Below are 13,666 nucleotides of genomic sequence, written 5' to 3'. Positions count from 1 at the left end.
GTTCAAAAGACATTGATCTGGAATTGATCTTGATTACTGCAGTCTGCATTATATGGAAGACCAGAACTGATGAACTCATGGATTTCCTCTTTATGCTTCTAGAATACTAAGGATCTTCCTAGAAACGTGGGAAACTTCTGATTCCCCTTTTTACAGATATTAATTGACTTTAAAATACATGTTAGTAGCTCTGCCTGACTGACCTGAAACTTACCGCTTGATCACAAGTAATGCCTCCCAAGGAGGCGGCTTCATTGCTGAACACATGCAATTTTTTCCTCTTTAACTCAACTTGCGTTTTTAGAATTGAATAAACTTAGAGAAAGTTCACAGGGAACATGTGATCTGTAATTTCATACAAGAGCTAGCTGTAAACCCTCTGTGTGTGTTGATTCAGAAACCAAGAAACCCCCAAGATACATTTCTTAAAAACCAATTAAAACCTCCTCCAAACAGCACACAAATGCATAATATCAGGTTGCGCATAACACAAAACCAACCCAGCATTTTACTTCCTAATAAGCATAGCAATGTAAACACAACTACAGACATTGTTTTCTAATTAGGAAAATGTACCATGGGATGTTTACAGACCCCTATGGAAATGCATGGACGTTTGGTTGCCTAGCAAATGAAGGAAATGAAAAGTGTTCTCGGCTAGGACATTCATAATTAGGCTGGCAGAGGTAGAAATAAAAGCTCTAGGAACAAATATTGGGAATAATCCCACGTCGACGCAGGAAAGGCCAAGATAGTGCTAAGGGATGGTACACAGAGGTATGTCTAACACATTTTATTTGAATATTCGCTTACCACAGCTCTCTGTGTGTGAACAGCTGAATTCGGACTGCCTGTACGAAGGTCTCAGTGGGAGGACCCACACGTGGAAGCTGCTGCGTGGCCTTATCTCCATGGGACACGTTCTCGGTGTTTGATACTTGGCAGAACCCAGGAACGTCTCTCCACCAGGGCAGGATATTGCTGGGCAGACGGTGCATTTACAAGAGACCCGAGTCCAGTCTGCTCCAGTGTGAGGTGGCAACTCCTGTTCGCACAAAAAATCAGCAAGAGAGGCTCATTTGACACGTGGAGGTGAGACCAGAGATGTGTATGTGCCACAGCACCTACAAAATGTGTTTCCTGATGGCCGAGTAGCAAAATGCTTTGGCTAGCTGGATTTGCAAGGCTGCACCCTTCGTGACTGTGGCCTGGGGCCTTAGGCGCAGCTGTGTCCAAGAACTAGGTCATACCAACCCTTCAGCCCTGCCTTTGCTGCAAGCCATGGAAAGCAAGTTCCTACACTTCTGGCTTTTGCGTTTCAGTAAACAAAAGAATCTAAATGGACGATTTAATTTTTACTGCTGCTGGGGCTAGCTCCAAACTATAAAATTTGTAGTTTGGGTTTTGTTGGTGTCACAAGGAAAATGGTCCGCTTTTGCACACAGTAAGCAGTTCTGCTTCCAAATTCACACACCTTCATGCTGTTGTTGGCCTCTCCTCTTAGAACAGGGAAATAACAAAGCCTGCTGCAAAGAAACAACATGTTTTCCTTTGGGTTAAATGGCCAAACAGATGTGGGAAAAGGTATAATGCGCTTATTCGTAGAAAGGGTTTTCTCAGGCATGACCCCCCATTGTGGTATTGGTTACCATAGAACAAACTTTTTCCATCCCAAATACTACCCATAGTTACATCAGACAAAGCTACTGCCAGACTATGTTGTCTTCATACAACATTCCTTCCACCTGGAAAAGCAGGAGGAAACCTGTCTGTACAGCAAGAGTTAATCACACAGCACCAATACAAGCAGTTCCTGCCCTACTAGTTTCTCCTTCCATGCTCCTACACCTCAAGGTTTTTCCCCTCACAGTGCCTGGGTTTGGACAGGGAAAGGACTGTAAGGTTGCTTTCATTTAAAAATTGCTCTGATTTACAGGAGCTTTTAGTACCATGTTACACCATTTAACCAGGTACATGAGTCCTGGATATAACTTGAAGATTTGTTTTTAATCTGAAACCTTGAATTTTGTGTATGGGAAAAAGCCAAGCATTTTCAGTTTGTTGTTATGATGGGGTGGTGGGAAGGAGGGTGAAATTAACTCCACAATAATCAACCAGTTCTGCTCTCAGCCAAACAATTTCTACACGTAATAAATGGTGTTTGCAGCACTTTTTTTACTTCGACCCTCCTGAAGTTTATTTTCCAGTGCAAATGCAAGGCTTTAAATTGTGAACTTAAACCTGCTGATACTTCCCCACCCCTCATGGATCTTCAGCAATAGTCCATCAACTTCTATGTTTCTACAGCTCACAGGGACACAGCCACTGCTTGGATAACTGGCTGGTTTTGTGTCAGAGCACCAGGATTTCTGCACAACTAGAGATTTTGCCTGCCTTTAACACACAGGGAGGGATACAAGGTGTGGTGCAGCAGGGGGAAAGGATGTTTGCAATGGCTCTAATCTGTAAAGATGATTTCCAGCTGCGTTTCACATATGATTTGGGGTTTGGATGAAGTTTTGACAGAATTTCTCCATGAATTATGCAAGAGGCTGCTGGAACGCTGCAAGCACACAGTGGCACAAAGAGACTTGTTCAGGCAGCCTCAGACAAGACGCTGCCATCTGACACACGAACCAAATCAAAGCCCACTCCAAAGGCAGATGGCCGTACACCGGGGAGGGGAAGTGAGCGGCGGACCCCCGGTGCTGCGGGGTGACAAGGTGGGGACATGCGGCTGCCCGCCCTGAGGTGCTGCAAGGCAGCACTAGATGGTGCTGTATTTTAGAAATAACTTTGGCTTGTGGGTCCCTTTATATTGGATGCAGACTCACGGATGTGGCAAACACACACAGATGCTCCTTTTCAGACATGTCGCTGCCCTCTCTAAGGAAAGTAGGGATTTTCCTTTCTGTCTGTTTATAGCATAAGAGTTAATATGGATTTTGACTTTGTAACTGGTGAGGTGCAAATTAAAGTCTCCAAGTGCTGCTGGTTTCCTTTGGGTGTGTGATGGGAACTTCAGGGCACTGTGGAAAGTGTGCCAGGAACAATGGTGTGTCCATGTTTACCCTTCTCTTACCCTCCTCCTCCTGATTTAAGATGGTGGCGGCCTCCAAATGCCCAGCAGCAAAACTCGATTACCTCAACAAAGCCTCAGAGTGTTCAACTCTGCCAGCAAAGCTCTGGCCTGCACGGGAACACTGTCACTCTGGGAAAGCAGGTGGCACTGGGCACGTGCCAGGAACATCTTTTTTAGAGCAGCATCCATCTTCGGGCTGTGACACTGCCACAGGCTGCATGAGGTGAGGTGGAAGCAATACCACTTGTTAGCTCTTCAGAGGTGACAAAGGTGTGAGGCACCTGGGGGAAATGAAGGCAGAAACCTTTGACATTAGTAGCCTAAGAAGTCACATGTGAAAGGAGATGGGCTGCCTCAAGGTTTTACTCCTACAGCTGTTTCTACTTGCGCTTGTGCTGGGTCTGTGTGGTGCGTTTCTGAAGATGCTGGGCACAGATTCAAAGCTGGCCCATTACCCTCACTCTCAGCCATGCCAGCAGGCATAGCAGGTGCTCAGCAGTTGGCCAGACCCAGCTTAGGCTGCAACGGGCAAAGCTTTCTAGGAGCTCTCCCTGGGGTAGGAAGGGCTCAGAGACACCTGCTTATTCCAGTCAGCCATCCAAGGAAGCAGACGCTCTCTCTTTCCTCCTAACTGCAGAGCTTGCTTTGATTCCAGGCGCGAGTTTGGTTTCCTGGCCACAAACAGGGCAGTCCGAGCCAGGAAAGGGTAATTAACGTCAGAAAAGATCAGGGACGCAGTGCAGCAGAGCTCACTTGGCAGGAACACAAGGAGGGAGGGGGAGATGTCTTTTAGAGAGTCTGCAAGAGGCCAAACCAGCCACAAGAGCTCTACGGTGGGCTGGGCCAGGTTGTTAACCAGCCTCTTCATTGGGTCACTCAGCTTTCTCTGTAGGGCACCAGCAGACCAGACACAGCTCTTTGGAGAAGGATGGGGCAAATATGAGTTTGCCTGTTCTTACAGGGAGAGGGGTGATATGAGCCACATAGATGGCTGTGTAGGATGGAGCTTGGCATAACCGATGTGCCTGCAGAGATGCTCGATAGCTGAGAACAGGCCAATGTCTGGCTGTGTGCTGAGCAGCTTGTCCCATCACAGAGCATGGCAAAGCTCAGCTTGGCAACAGAGATGGCGTCTGGCTGCTGGAGCCTTGGAGTCAGGAGCCAAGGAACCACCGTTCCAACAGGCTAACGCACTCATGCTTGGGGGTTGGCTTTGCTAAGAGGCAGCAGTTACACAGAGAAGGAAGGCTTGTGATCGCGTCTGCTTTGTAGTCTGCACAAATTAACCATTTTCAGGGGCCCTAAAAGGATGGGGTCTCCCACTTCAGGTAAAACCCAGGTATGGGGTGTCTTGTGCTCCATTGCCAAGGAAAGTTTGGTAGCTAAATGAAATGAAGCCAGTCCAGGACGTGGCTAGGAACCCTCTAGGACGCATGTTAGTGCTGTGGGAATTAGCACTCTGTAGCAGGCTCAGGTGCTCTCAGCCAGAGTTGCCTCCTCTTATCCCCAGGTCCCTTTGGCATCTCTAATACGACAAAGGACACCAGTCCCAAGGGATAAGTGGAAAGAAAGAGGAGACTGTCTGCAGCAGACAGCAGGGCAACAGAATATGTCATGTCATACCTGAGGATGCTATTTTGAGAACTCAAAGCAGGTTGAAGGAAGTTATTCAGCTTGCTGGGGGAAAGGCAGTGGAAGGGGCTGGCACATCTCCCAGACTGGCAGAGGATTCAGCCAGAAATGGCAAATACAGGAGTGAGAGAAACATGGAGAGGATTTTACTTCTGCCCTGCATAAAACTCTGGTTTCATACTCATACGGACCCCCCCGCTGCCAGCAGTGGAAATGTGGGGAGTTGGAGGCAGCTGACACGAAACCTGTTGTGTACAGATGAGGTCGATGCAGAGTGATCCATCGCTCAGTGGGCAGAGGCTTGTAAGGCCCAGGCTGACCTGCCTGCAGATCCCTCAGCAAAGGCAACAAGCAGTGCCCTGCTGCCCTCACATACCCAGCTTGTGTGTGGCCCCATTTCCGACTGCTCATAAAGTAGACTCTGTTTTAGAGGATCCAGCTTCTCAGTCTCTCCGTGGGCAAAGCCAGGATTTTTTGGGTTTGCGCCTGATGCTGTCCATGGGATCTGCCTTGCTGCTCCTTCTTGAATTAGAAAGTACGCACTACTGGCAGCTGGAAGCACTGCCTCCTCTCCCCACATAATGCCAAAGACTCATTCTCTTCAAGTTCAAATAAAGCTCTACTGTTTTCAAGTGTTAGAAGGAGCTGGCTTTTGTTCTGTAACTACTGATTAGACGGGATTGCTTGAGCTGCCTCACAGCTCCTCTGCACCATACGGCCAGGCCAGCTCAAGGGGAGCATCCCTCGCCCTCCCACCTGCAGACCAAGTGTTTCTGCAGACACCTTGTTGTAAATTAGCCTGGAAACTAGGGATGAGGGGAGTACCTGGCTCTGGATGTGTCACAAGAGCTTTTTCTAGCAGAAACGTGTCTTCAGGCCTTAAAGCAGCCACCCTGTGCAGAGAAAAAGGCAGATGAACAGAGACAAAAGAGAAAATGTATCTCATGAAGCAAAGATAGTTTGTTAGTGGCATATAATTAAATGAGTAGTCTAGTCCAGACTATATGCAGAGCTATGGCTAGGAGCAAGTAGGACAAATCTATCTGAGTTCAATTTACTAAAATAACATCCCCCTCAAAGTAGCTGGAAATCCTCTATATCTGCATTTTAGTTGTGTCATTTCTCTGCCTTTAAAAGTCAATGAATGCCAGATGTCCCTGATTTTGCTTTCCATCAAACAGGTACCTTGCCCAAACCATCCCTTTTAAATTAAACACAATTTGCTGCAAAGTTAGTTTTGTAAAAGTGAGAAGCGGGGGGAAGAAGGGACAAGAAGAACCCAAGAACTTCCAGCATCTATCATGTGCAAAATTAGTCTGAAGGAAGTGGGGGACATGCAGCTGTCACAGCAAACAGCAACAGATTGAGGCCATGGCATGAAGCAGCATGAAGATCTAATGAGCAGGAAGAGCAAAGCCAGAGCCACAATTTTATCCTGTGTTGATAGTCTACAAGAAAAATGATCACAGAGAACATTTATTGCCCCGCTAACAAAAGCAAGCTTAATAACAAAGCTACACATGTTATTTACTACAATGTTTGCCTATTGCACAAGCAGAAGTGCCTGTTGCCTGGATCCTCGCTGCCTGCTGAGGTCCTTTCCCTCCGTCTGGCTGTGAACGGGGAGGTGGGTCTGGGAGACCCCACATCAATGTGCACTTGTGCACGAGATACAGATGCTAGGGCACAGCACATATACATGGATTGCACTGGGCACCAACTTCATTACGAAGATATGGACAGACATGTTAAACAAACCCCAGTCCATCATGTTTCTCCCTCCCCTTGCCCACAGCCACTGCACAGCTTGTACACCCTATGAAACATAGGTCTGTAATTTGAATAAGGCAGCTTCACCCAAAGTGGATTGTCATGTTCAGCAGGCTCAGCTCTATTTTGGGGTGACCGCTGAGTATGTCCTCTTAAAGTCCCCTAAGGATTAATGTCCATAGGGTCCTCTTCATAGAGGCTGAATCACATCCATGTCAACAGTAAGCCTGGACAGAAGAATATGTGCTTATAACGCAGAGAAACAGAGGATACTGGGAAGAATGCAGAAAGATGTGAGATGCACAAAGAAGGGCAGAGAGGACAGGGAGGATCTGGGCTGGATAACCAGATTCCGGAACTGTAGGGGAGCAGATACCTCCCTGTTCCAAAGAGGAACAGTATGGGAAAAGAAGAACCTAATGTGTAGTTTTTTATAAGACCTATAGCACCTGCTTTTATTGTATCCACTAGAATATGCCCAGAGGTTCAGGCAGAGGAACTGGCCCTGACACAGCAAAAGCAGGAGTTCCAAAAAATCTCCAAAACACAGCACAATAGAGAAGGAAGATACATCTTTATCTGTCACGTCCTGTTTTATAGTTACACCCTCTGGGTGCGCAAGAGTAATTGTCTGGGTATGTTTGCCACATGCTCCTGCATCCCAGGAACAGTCGAACAAGAAGATGAAACAATTGTATTTTTATACTGATAAAATTTCCTCCCTTTCCTTTTTATCTCTCAAAGACATTGAAAACCTGCAAGGAAACAGGGTGCAGGGTATGTAGGCAAAGTGATGGAGGACACCCATGGTCCAACTAAGAGATAAAACTGTTCATGCAGTGATGAAGTAAAAGTCTGTAAACCTCATTGTACAGCACCAATCTACTGTTCTCTTTCTCTCAAACAGTGTCTGGTAGAAATGCTTCAGCTCTCATCTCCTGTGACAGAGTTTATCAACTCACAGTGCACCTGAACTTTCACAGAAAAATAGACATTTTGGTCTCTGTACCCACATCGGAACCTTCACCCACAGCATCTCCATCCAGGCAGAAGATTCACAGGAAAAATATTAGCAACATGTGTTGCTGCTTGGCAGAAGTGAGGTAGAACCACCCCTGTTCCCAGGCTCTAAATGCAAAATCTCCCCATTTGCAAAGGCTAAAGAGGCACGACTGATCTTTCATGTAAAGGAGTCCTCCCGCTCAGCTTTCGCCCAGGTCACCACTACAAGGCAAAAGCAAATAAGAGATGCTGGTTTTCCCCACAAGGAGTGAAAAACCAGGGACCAGGCATGACAGAAAGAATGTGTTAAATACTACATTAAAGCGCCAGTTCTGCTCCTCACTGACCCATGTGCAACTCCTAGCTAGCTGGGACACATGCATGAAAAAGAAGAAAGAATTTGGCGTTTGGGCTTTGAAAAACATCTGAGAAAGCTCCACCCTACTAGCATTATTTTTTTAAATCCATCATGTTTTCCCTTGGGCAGTAAATTACATTATCTTAATGTAACAGATGGAGGGATGGGAGCACTCAGAGCCCCAAGGTAACCCCACTCCAGTGGTGGAGCTGGGAGAAGACCTGCATCCCCCACCATTCACAAAAGTTTTCATTGCCAAACTCTTTTGCTCCAGCCCAAGCCCGGTGTCCTGAATGCTTTCTCTGCTGTACCTTAGTTCTTTTTACTTTTTTACTTCTCCAGCGAGCAGAACTGTGAGTGTACCAGCCACAGCATCTCCATTTCAAATGGCTTGGCTCTCCTTTCCACAACACTATTTCCTGACTCTTTTTCCAGTCTGCAGCTTGCTGAGCAGAGGATTAGGATAAACTGAATCAGACAGAAAAAGGTTTTCTCCAGGCTGGCCTGCAAATACTACCTTTGCGCTGTAAGCTCAGGTACCCAGCAGCTCCCTGTTCCTGCCTTGTACGGGATACACAGAAACCTCCCTAAATTATGTGCATGTGCGCAAAGGGATTGTTTTGAAATCAAACCTTCTGAAGTGTGTCTCGAGCCCAGCTCAACTTCGGATACACTGTTGAAATTTGGATTTAATTAATTCCACTTGAGTTTTGAAATGGTGCGATACATTTTTCAGAGGGTTTTTTCCCCCCATTTCCTGGATCAGAGCCTCAACCACTGAAGGGAAAAAAATCCCTAGCAATAATTCACCAAGTGGGAACTGAAAACATTTGCTGAAGAAGAAGGAACCTCTTGGTCTTTGGATGCTGGGAATAATTCAACCTCTCCTCCCAATTCCCTGAGGCTCAAACGGCCCTTTTTCCGGCAGAGCTGTGGTTATTTGAGCAAGTTGCCCTAGGGACAAGTGCATGTTACTTGTAGGATTTGGGCTGGAAAGATCAAGCACAAGGATTTGTAGGCAAGAAGGGTTTTGCGTTTTAGTAACTGCCAACAGCCCCACAGAAGAGCCCAAGATTGTAGGATGAAAAGTCCTCCTTGGTAGAATTCAACTCAAATACCCTGGAAGCATGCAGGGAACTGCAGACATTTCTGTCAGCATCATCTCCTTCAACAGTACATCTTGCATGCAACAAATGTACCAATCCAGGATTCGTACAACCTCCACTTTGCACTTCTCTCCTAAAATGCTCTTATTTTGGAGACATTTCCCAGCTTACCATGTGCTAATCAATAGAGTTAATGTTGCTCAATAAGCAGGAAGCTGTCTGTCCTGGATGTGCCATTTGCAGCTGTGCAAACAGGACCATGAAACACGGTATACGAGAGTACTGCTGTCTCCAGGGACATTGTAGGAGATTTCCAGGGCAGTGAGGTACCTGGATCTTTGGAAAGAGGTGCCAAGATAAAATGCATACAAGGATGCTGCCATGGTGTCCCCCAACCTCCCACAGGTGCAGTGACTTTGTAAGTCCTACCCTGATTGTAACAGAAACCTCATGCTAGGGCACTGGAGGGTTCTAACGTTACCCTTCACCTTCTCTCTTCTTAAAAGATGGTGTCAAGTTTCTGGAAATCACTTTCTTCCCTCTCCCAGAACAGAATCCCAGCTGCATCACAGGGGCCTGAAGGAGGCTGAACAAGGCAGGAGATCTCGACAGGGAAACTGTACAAAATCTGTGCCTCTCTGCGCTTCTCTCAGCGAGCTGGATCCTCCCAAAGCATCCAGTGACCTACGGCCACTGCGGATGGAGTCCCTCTCCATTTAGCCCCAGTTCTAAGAGCCCATCTCTCTGCTGGGGCCACGGAGGTTCTCCTCATTCGTTATTCCCAGATACCATCCTCTGGAGCTACAAGAGTAACTGGTCCTGTTCCTGATGTTCAGCTGTGCCAATAACACACAGCAACCATTGCCTTAATTCTCCCTGACAAACACCAGACACACTCAGAACCTGAACTTCCTAGACTATTTTCAGGTTGTTGACCAAAAATCGAAACCCAACCCTATTTACAAACAGAGCGGAAGAGCTTGTATGTACAAATGTGGCAGAAACTGGGTCTCAATCACAAGCATGTTTGCAAATGGTCTGCAGGGTGAAAATGGGGGACCAAAAGTAATCTGAACTAGGGGTGAGATTCTGAATACTAGCCTGGCCACTAGGAGAGCAGATTGGGAGGTAATTTTCCCTTCTTGAAAAGCGCTCAGAGCAGCAGAAAGTGTTAATGCCTGGTCATCACCCAGCCTCCATTATTTAAGCTGCTAGCAGGTAAAAGAACCGCCAACCTGCATGGAAAAAAACCATCCATTTATTTCCCATCTGTCATGTTTTCTCAAATCCATTCCACAGAAATCTAGAATACACACGAGACAAAGTATATACCATTGGCCTCAATTCCTCTTCAAAAATATACAGCATGACCAAAGACAAACCACAATCCCACAACTAAGCATACATTTCAGGACAGATGCAATATACAACTATACTGCTAAAAAGAAATAATTTCACCAGTTTTGTACTCCTGTGTTTAATGACAGCTGACTGGGTCTCACTCCAAGATCCTCATCGCCTTAACGACTGCTGATCCTAACGCAAACCAGCAAACAAAGACTGGATTGGATTAAAATTTACTGGGCTGCAGACCAATAGTGTCCAGTGTACAGACTACGGTGTCTGTAGATTTTATCCCTCCAAGTGCCACTTGGCGACGCAGACAGGAGACAGCAGTGACACCTCTCTTGAATGGCCACTGTCTCCCTCCAACCACTGCTAACACAGGCATTCAGTAGTGGAGGGGGGTCTTTCTTCCTCAGAAATTGAACCCACTAGTTTAAGATGAAGAGTTGCCAGGTTTAATTTCTGTGAATTACTAGGGATGGGTAGAAAATGTAACGAACCATTTTGCCATCAGTAAAATGCTTGTTCATGGTCAGAGAAAATATTTAGGTGAAAATTAGCACCTTGAAATGTAAGTGGAAGACAAATCACCTTCATTTTGATCAGCTGGAACCAGAAATGATCTATTTTGGTTTGAAGCAACTTTAACTCAATAGTTCACTCAAAGTGGAAAAAAAAAAATGGAAATGAGTTGAGGCTTTTACTTGAACCAAGATGCCTTTTAAATGTCTTGGCATGAACAGTGAATTTCCCAAAGCTCTTTACACTGTTTATTTCTAAATACCGGATGTCTGGTTTGCTCGGAGCGTGTGTGCGTAAAGTACTTGCCTGGCTTGTCTGCCACAATGTCACAATCATAGCACAGACCTCAAGAGCTCCTGGCACACAGAGAAAAGCCAGCAGACAAACAAAGGACGGGATAGAGGACAGATTATGTTTGGAACTGCTTTTCCAGTAATGTGGACTAGGGTTCTCCTCCATGGCAGTTTTGGGGACTCTAAGTCACTTGCTATGGTGGTGTCACCTGGCAGGAAGTGGCAGAAGGGAACAAGCACAGGGCATACAAGTGAAGACTCAGTTTTGTCCTTAGAGAAGCCAATGGTTTTGCATGCACCCAGCTGGGTTTCTTCAGAAACTGTTCCTGTATTTCTGGAGAGAAACTTCATAATTCAATTAAAAGCTTACTTTCTGTGTGTAAGCCCTGTGGGACAAGACACTGACTTCTCAACAAAGGGTTTACCCAGCACACTCCCTAGCAGGACAAGGTCTGTAGTAGCTCACACTGTGTGGTGTCATGAGGCGTGTTATTCCATCTTGGTCCTTCCAGCACCCTGACCGAAGGATTTGTGCTAATTACTGGTAATCAATTCCAGACTTTGTTTACAAGGATCTAATCTTCAGCTTCATAGCAAAAAAACACTGCACGCAAGCACAGCTAGAGAAAGGTGCCAGTCATCTGCCATCGAAAAGGTGAGAGTGGGCTGGGCAGGCAACACCAAGCCTTTGTCTCCTTGAACATTTTAGAGAAAAGCAGTGTTCCTGCCCTTGGGCTGCTGCCGGAGCTACTGCTACAAAGAGAACCTACCGTGGACAGCAGACCTGTGCAGTCAAGAATTTAACAAGCCAAAATATGTCCCGTGATACTCAGGCTACAAAAGTCACACAGCCCAGCACGGTGGGTTCCCTCCAGCCCCTGAGCCGTCAGCCACAGATGCCCCTTGCTGTCTGTGCAGACAGGCTGGGAGCACAAAGGGCCAGGCACACTGTTGCACGTAACAAACCACAGAAAGACCAAGCCAGCGTGACAGCAGACACAAACAAAAATGTAATTAGAAGTGGATTACAAACCTCTGGCTAGGTACCTGGAAACACTTGCATTGTGAGAGAAAGCAACAGCCTTGCTGATGGCATTTGGGCTTAATTTAGGTCACGATTACAGACAGGGTGCTCTGAGCTGGCGGGGGTCAGATGGCAAATCAAAACCAGGCTCCTGTTTGTCTTGACTCCTGCTGCTACAGCCTCACCTTTCCAGCCCCGCAGCCCAGACAGGAGCAAGCGCTGTTCTCCCTGACCAGCTGGGGAGCAGCAAGTGCGGTACAATTCATGCTTACTCTGCTTGCACTGTGCCCATGGAACAGGAAAAAAGACAACATAGTTGGGTTCTTTTGCTCTAAAGAGCATTTTTAAACCAAGAAAGCACAGAAGATCTCCAAATCCAGCAAGGGGTCGTGCAGGTCAGTTGCTGTATATGCAATCTGAGTTGAAGGCACGGGTCCTGCGTCCCCTTATGTTCAGAAAACCCAGAGACAGACTTTTAAAAAGACCTGAGCGCAGCTCTGCACCTCCAGCTCACAGCCCAGAATGTTTTTTGTCAGACAGGGTAACACCCCAGAGCATGGCAGATCCAAGACCGTTACTCGCTCTCAGGCACATACCAAAGAGTAGGAACTGTGAAACACTCTGAATTTAGAAACAGTCCCTGAACCACACCATGCCAGTTGTATCTACAGCAAACAAGGGGCATGCATGTGTCTGAGCAGCCTCCCAGCCTTGACAGAGAGAGGAATGAGCTGTGACTCACCCAAAACCGGACAGCACACACCTCGCAGAGCAGGTGAGAGACTCCAGACCTCTGCATCCCACCACCGGATCCTGCCGGCCCTCCTGAAGCATTTCAGAGCTGTTCTCATCCTTGCTTGCGGAGGACTGTGCAGCCACGGTCTGCCCAACCCAGGAGGCAATCCTGCAAACAGAGTATGGAAGGAACATTAATAAATGAACTGACTTTCCAAAGGGCTGGATGGTGTTTGAAGTGTTAATGGCTGAAGGCTACTGTATGATTTAAAAGCTAGCTGGCGTGGACACTGGCTAGCTTTGTCTGGGGTCATTCGTAATCCAGGCCCACCAGCTCTCATTCATATCCAGAGAGGCATATTTAGCTGTCACCTGAACTGAACCCTGACTGACACTTCATGCTGATTTTCTCAGGAGTTTGGTGGCTGGTCAGTAAGTCCTGGCAGGAAAACAATGCAAAAGTAGCTGCAAAGGTTGCGATCTGATCTAAAAATCCCCCGGACTCCCTGCAAAACATTCCTCTGGTATCAGTAGGCTTTGGACGGGTGCCATCACAAACAAGACACGTGCTAGAGTACATCACAGTTATTTCTATCCAGGAGAGCAAAACCGGTTTCTGAGGAAAAACCAGCAGCTGGAGAAGGAAGTCAGGGTCTGATCTGGGTTTTCCCTCTAGCGAGAGCAATAGCTTGTGCCCCAATGAGTCCTTCCTGGGGAACCCTGCCCGCTCTGCTGGTGGAGCCATCCAACAATTGGTTTTGCTGGTAAACCTTCATATAGACTTGTCCCCCCCCC

The 13,666-nt window shown here is 46.8% G+C and overlaps 1 protein-coding gene across 7 annotated transcripts in view; it reads right to left on the bottom strand.

The window, feature by feature from the left end:
- CCDC92 (coiled-coil domain containing 92) overlaps positions 1-12,986 on the bottom strand; it is an 84,212-nt gene extending 71,226 nt beyond the window's left edge. For 6 of the 7 annotated variants that reach the window (XR_014185438.1, XM_082065844.1, XM_082065835.1 and 3 more), the window contains exons 1-3: positions 12,879-12,983; positions 5,540-5,607; positions 814-1,045 (exon numbers count right to left, since the gene is read on the bottom strand). The gene's annotated coding sequence lies outside the window, so the exon portion shown is untranslated. Of the gene's footprint in view, positions 1-813; positions 1,046-5,539; positions 5,608-12,878 lie in introns of all 7 variants that reach the window. The other variant, XM_082065841.1, reaches the window with a different exon arrangement.
- Between the last annotated feature and the right edge of the window lie 680 nt (positions 12,987-13,666).

The sequence above is a fragment of the Streptopelia decaocto genome (genome assembly GCF_964273445.1).
Source record: "Streptopelia decaocto genome assembly, chromosome: 15".
NCBI classification, from domain to species: Eukaryota; Metazoa; Chordata; class Aves; order Columbiformes; family Columbidae; genus Streptopelia; species Streptopelia decaocto.
This window is presented reverse-complemented; position numbering and strand designations above follow the sequence as displayed.